Here is a 5,470-nt window from a genome sequence, read left to right on the forward strand (position 1 = left end):
AATTGCACAGGGAATTAAATTTCTCTCTTCCCCCAACTAAATCTTTATCATTTTTGTGTGGTAATATCACAAATTTCATGGTCTTTTATTTAGTATACCTAAAATCCTTTGCATATTAGGCCCTACCCCACATTTTCTTTCAAAAATTGCTTTGCACAGGTAACTACCATAGAGTTACCAATATTTTTGAAAGTAGGGGCTCCATGGCTTGGTTTTTGAAAAATAGAGGGTCCTGAGTAATTTGATAATTGGGAACCACTGGGCTAAGGGATAAAGCTCAGCTCCATGTAGGGCTACCATACGTCCAGGATTTGGCCTCGCAAATTGCGTCCAGGGGGGAATTCCCCGTTTGCAGTAAAATGTCTGGGAAAACCTGGATGTGTGGCAATCCATTTTGGAGGGGCAAATTTCTTTTCAAAAAAGCTACAAAACTCTTTTTGGGGGGGATTTTGCAAAAAAAGGAAAAAGCTCAACAACTTTGCCCCCCTCACTAAAAAGAGCTCAACAACTTTGGTGTCTGGATTTTCACTTTTTTACATATGGCAACCCTAGCTTCATGTCTGCCAAAGCTTCTGCAACTCAGGCAAACGCCTTCTGTTTCAACTTTTAAATGCCTGCTAAGAACTTTTCTTTTCCATCGTTTATGCAAGCAATTAAGGATACATCTTTGCGCCATCGTGGAGATGCCACATGCCATACTTGGTGAGAGGGTGGCATTTTGCAAGCCCTTGCCGCTCATCTTCTCCACCCCAGGAAGTTGTGGCGTGGGTAGGACATTGCCTCTTGCACTTTCACTGCCTGTGGAGAGTGCTTCACCCCACCTCATAAGTGGGCCAGCTCTGCCCTACAGACTTAAACTGGTTTAGCAGCCAATCCTTCCTCCTAGAGAACTCTGGGAACTGTAGTTCTGTGAGAGGAATAGTGGTCTCCTAACAGTTCCCAGTACCCTTAGCATACTACTGTGCCCATGATTCTTTGGGGGGAACCATGGCTGAGAGGCAGTGACTGGCCCAAAGAAACACTGTGAATTTCCGGACCAAGCGGCAGATTTGAAGCCTGGTTTCCCAATTCCAAGTCGGATACTCTAACTTTCTGAAAAGACATAAGTGCTGAGTTTTGTGATTTTCTGACTAGGTTTTTGAATGATTTATTGCTGTTGTGGCTAATGTTGTTATGGCTGCTGTTACTTGGCGCATGTTAGAAATAACAACATAGAAACCAGGCTGTGCTTTCCTGGTGTATATACATCACAACAACCACCACAAATTCGCTATTCCAAGGATAGGGTTGCTTCCCATTCAACTGCCTCCTCTCCAGCAGCTGAGTCTTAAATCAATACTAGCAATGGGAGAGAGTCATCTGCCGGACCTGAGGGAAGTCAGCAGTTTAGTTATGTGGGTTCAAGACCAGGGATAGTGAAATCTCAATTTCTAGGGCCAAAATACCGGATCCCAAACCAAATTCGGCCAATTTTGGTTGACCTAGTGTTCAGTTGGAGTGGATTGAGAAATAGCCTCAGGACAGATTGGGTCCTCCCAGAGCAAGCTGGGGCTGTCAAAAGCGGTGAGCAGTCTTGAGGAGATGCAGGCAAGCAGGTTGGGTGCTTCTGTGCCCTAATAAACACTCTGCAAAACCCCAAAGTGCCAAATCAGGCCCTGAATTGAACCAGGAGGGCCATGCACAGCCCTGCCAGTTTTGGATTTTCTCCGTTTCCCTTTTTTCCAACCTTAAGTTCAGATTGTATCTTTCTAAAAAAAGTCCTGGTTAAAATTCAGTGCATTTCAGTGCAAATTTCTCATGAATACACATTCTGGTATGCAGTTTGCCTTTCTTGGGCAAAGTGAATTCCCCTAATATATAATGCATTTTGGCATGTTATCTGACCAACATATACATTTTAATGCACCATTAACCCTCGTGGATGCAGATTTCCTGGCTGTGCTGTTTTCCTGATCCTAAGTTGCCCTTGCCCCAGATTTTGGTATTAGCCCTGGGGCTTTAACATACAGGCACGATAAAGTTACTTGCATCTTTCGGGGTATGGGAGGGGGAAGGAAAATGTCAATCAAGAAAACAATGTGGGGCTGGTTAACCCGGACACGGCTGTTCTGATCAAAATTGGAGACCTCCCTCCCCTTGCATTCAGCCGCCTTAAAAGACAAAAATCAGAAGATATGGTGATGAATCTCTAGCATCTCCTTTGTTTTGACTCTTGAATGTCTATTTCAAAATCAACGTTGCATTTCTAGATCAGCTGCCCTGCTGGTGGTGGTGGGAAAATAAGTATTTTGAGGATGAGCGCAACTCAGTATTTCCAGGGAAAACTGTCATCTATTTCTAGAGCTGAAGATTTTGTATTAAATTGCAGCCCAGGGAGCTATTTTCAAGTTCGCCACCTGCTGGCATAACTTATTCCAGGCTATTCCCTTTTCACTTGCATCCGAAGTCCAAAAATAACCAGATTCCCTGAGCTATTTTTGAGGCAGATAAGGCTGCATTTTGAATAATAAGCTTCTTTTGCCATTAACCACTGGGTCAGACATAACAGTGAAACCCAGAGAAGCCGGAGTACTGTGCTATTCAGTGAGTGAAAGGCACTCATGTGTTGATAAATTTAAAACTGGCTGCAAGAGGTTAGCAGGAGATGCCTTGCATTCCAATCCTGACTATCCCTAGTGGGAAGCAAGCCCAACTGAGTTCAACAGAACTTACTCTTAGGAAAGTGTGTACAGGATTGAATCATTAGGGCGACTCCAGGCAGCAACTATTTTGCAGGAGGAGTTCGAGTGCCTTCTGAAAAACACCCCAACTTCTCTCCTGTAGACCAGAGATGTGAGATTCAGGAACAAAGACTGCTCTGAGAAATAGTCAGATTAAAAGATCAAAATATGTGTCATTCAATCTTGATCATTCAATGTATGGAAACAATTTCAGGTGTGTTCCAGGTATCGTCTGCAGATGTGACCTTTTTAAAAGACCAACCAGCAACAGGAGGTCAGCACCTAAATTGGTCCCAGGTGTTTTGTTTTGAAAGCAGCCGGCATAGTAATTCCTTTCAAAGTTGGTAGTAATATCCTATGTGGTATGAGGGGCTAGTATTCATGTAGTAGGCAAATTCTGAATGGTTGAGGGGGGGAGGAGTGGATGAAAGTACATCAAATACAGATGGACAATAGCCAGGCACCTCTTTAAAGAAAATAAGTATTGGTCGCAGAGCATAAGGTATTGCAGTCTTAGCTGCAGTTACTGTAAGTTGCCTGGCTTTTTGCAGGGGCAAGCCATGGGGCACCTTAAAGACTGTTTTTTTGTGGCACAAGTTTTTGTGGAATAAAGCCCATTTGATGGTATGCATTGAATATAGTCTTGGGAGCCCATTTTATGCTCCCTTGTCGTTAGCGAGGAACTTGAATAGCTGCGCCTGCTTGTCCCGCAGATTAGGCAAATAAAGAAAGAGTTCACCCCAGTCACAATCAACATTTTAAATACCAGCACACAGAATGAAGGACGTGGTACAGAGGGAGCGTTGGCTCCTATCTCCCCAGGATCAACACCTGATCAGAAAGGAGGAAGCTGTACGTAACCAGTGTAGAGCTTACTGGGAGAGGCTCCTTAGCCCTACCAGGAAGCCTCTTGCATTGATGTTAGGACACAAAAAAGACTTGAAGACTATAATCAAAGGACGCTGCCTCGTACTGAAGTCTTATCTGTGTCAGTGCTGTCCACACCAGGGGTCACGACTGTGTCTGCCCACCCATATCACCTATGGTACCCTCCAAAGGTCTTGGGAAATGTCCCTTCCAAAACCCACAATTCACTAGAGACAGTTTCCCTGCACTGGCTCGGTCTCTTCTAACCCTTTAAACATGCCCACATTCCACAGAACACCAATGCTCCCATCATCTCTGAACAGAGGAGAGGTGCAAAAAGTTTGTCTCTGTGAGCAAACATGGTAGTGGCTGGCGTAGGTCCATTTTCCCCATTGCCTGTGTGTGTATGTAAGTGTAATGCTCATCCATCCCAAGCTGTGTTCCTTTTCTCTTTGCCTGTGCTTGTAAATGTGGCGGCCATTTTGTGTCGCCATTTTGTAGCTGGTGCCCACGGTGCTCTCTCGAAATCCCAAACGGAGCTTTTGGTCCCAAAAGGTACCTGCACCAACCAGCACAGGATGCAACCAATCTAAATGTCGCAGGATAAGATTGCAGCTACAGGACCCAGCCTGCTGTCTTCTATTTACACCAGGCCTGAAACCCTTGCAACCCATTAAGCTAAGCATGGGCCTCTGGTGGCTTGCCAAGCCTCCAAAATGGCAAAAAGCAGGCTGGCAGGAAGCAATAAATGGGGGTGGGGTGGGCTGCTTTACACTTGCCGGGTCACAAATCAGGTCTGATGGATAAGCTGTTTCTCCTAGTCTTTGAGAGTGACAGTGGTGCTTAAGAGTAACAGCCCTGTTTTGATTTGGCCATACATTTAAAAGCACTGTTATACCACTTTAACACTCACAGATAATCCTGGCCACTGTACTTTGTTAAGGGTGCTGGGAAGTAAGGATGTTACCCCAGTGGCATAGCGTGGGTTGTCAGCACCCGGGGCAAGGCAAGTAATTTGCACCCCCTAACCCGTGGATTTGCGCCCCCTAACCCGTGGATTTGCCCTAACCCCAGATGTTGCGCCCGGTGCAGCCGGCCCCCCCCTGCACCCCCCACGCTACGCCACTGTGTTACCCAGCAATTTGAACATAACTTGGGCCTAGTCTCTATGGCTGGAACCCAACGAAGCATTTCCACTGGTAAAAGCACTTCAGGGGCTGCATGCTGGAACAGCCTCTCTCTCTGCTAAATAAATATGCCCCCTAAATATGTTCTGGGGTTTCCCCACCAACTTTCCAGAGCAGATTTAGGGGACACAAGATGGTGAAGAGGAACAGGAAATTCTGCCGAGCAGCCAAAAATGCTTTTGCTAGCAGAACTGTTTAGCTGGATACACACCCTATATAGGCAGCAGAAATAAATGGTGCAATGGACTATATACCATTTCAGACTTGCAGATGGGAAAACCCATGTTTTTTAGCTCTTCCTTACAGCTGACAAACAAACCCTTCCTTGCAAGCAGAAAACAAACTCAATAGGGAGAGGGCCAGGATAGAATTTGTTACACTGCCGTGTCAATGTTCCACTTGAAGAGAGCTTCTACATGGAAGAATTTGCATTCCTCCTCCTGCAATCTGAAGCGTTAGCCTCACCTGCCACCTCATTCTGCTACAGGTTGGGTCCGACTCTCTTGTAATGCCTTTAGGGTCTGGGTTCAAGACTGCCCAAAGACTCCCCCCCCCCACAAAAAAACCCCAGCAGTGTACAGTCCAAGCAAATCATACAAGTCATTGGTGGCACACGACTTTGCTGCAATGGAAAACTCTCCAACGAAGTCTTCAAAACGGATGGCACAAGATTGCATACAAAGGTGGACACGTGAC

General features: G+C 45.6%; 1 long non-coding RNA gene across 1 annotated transcript; it reads left to right on the top strand.

The window, feature by feature from the left end:
* Positions 1-4,459: 4,459 nt before the first annotated feature.
* LOC128414779 (uncharacterized) lies at positions 4,460-5,328 on the top strand. Its single transcript, XR_008330728.1, has 2 exons — positions 4,460-4,558; positions 4,726-5,328. It is a non-coding gene; the product is annotated as an uncharacterized LOC128414779 (long non-coding RNA).
* The last annotated feature ends 142 nt before the right edge of the window (positions 5,329-5,470 follow it).

The sequence above is a fragment of the Podarcis raffonei genome, chromosome 5 (assembly GCF_027172205.1).
Source record: "Podarcis raffonei isolate rPodRaf1 chromosome 5, rPodRaf1.pri, whole genome shotgun sequence".
Classification (NCBI taxonomy): Eukaryota; Metazoa; Chordata; class Lepidosauria; order Squamata; family Lacertidae; genus Podarcis; species Podarcis raffonei.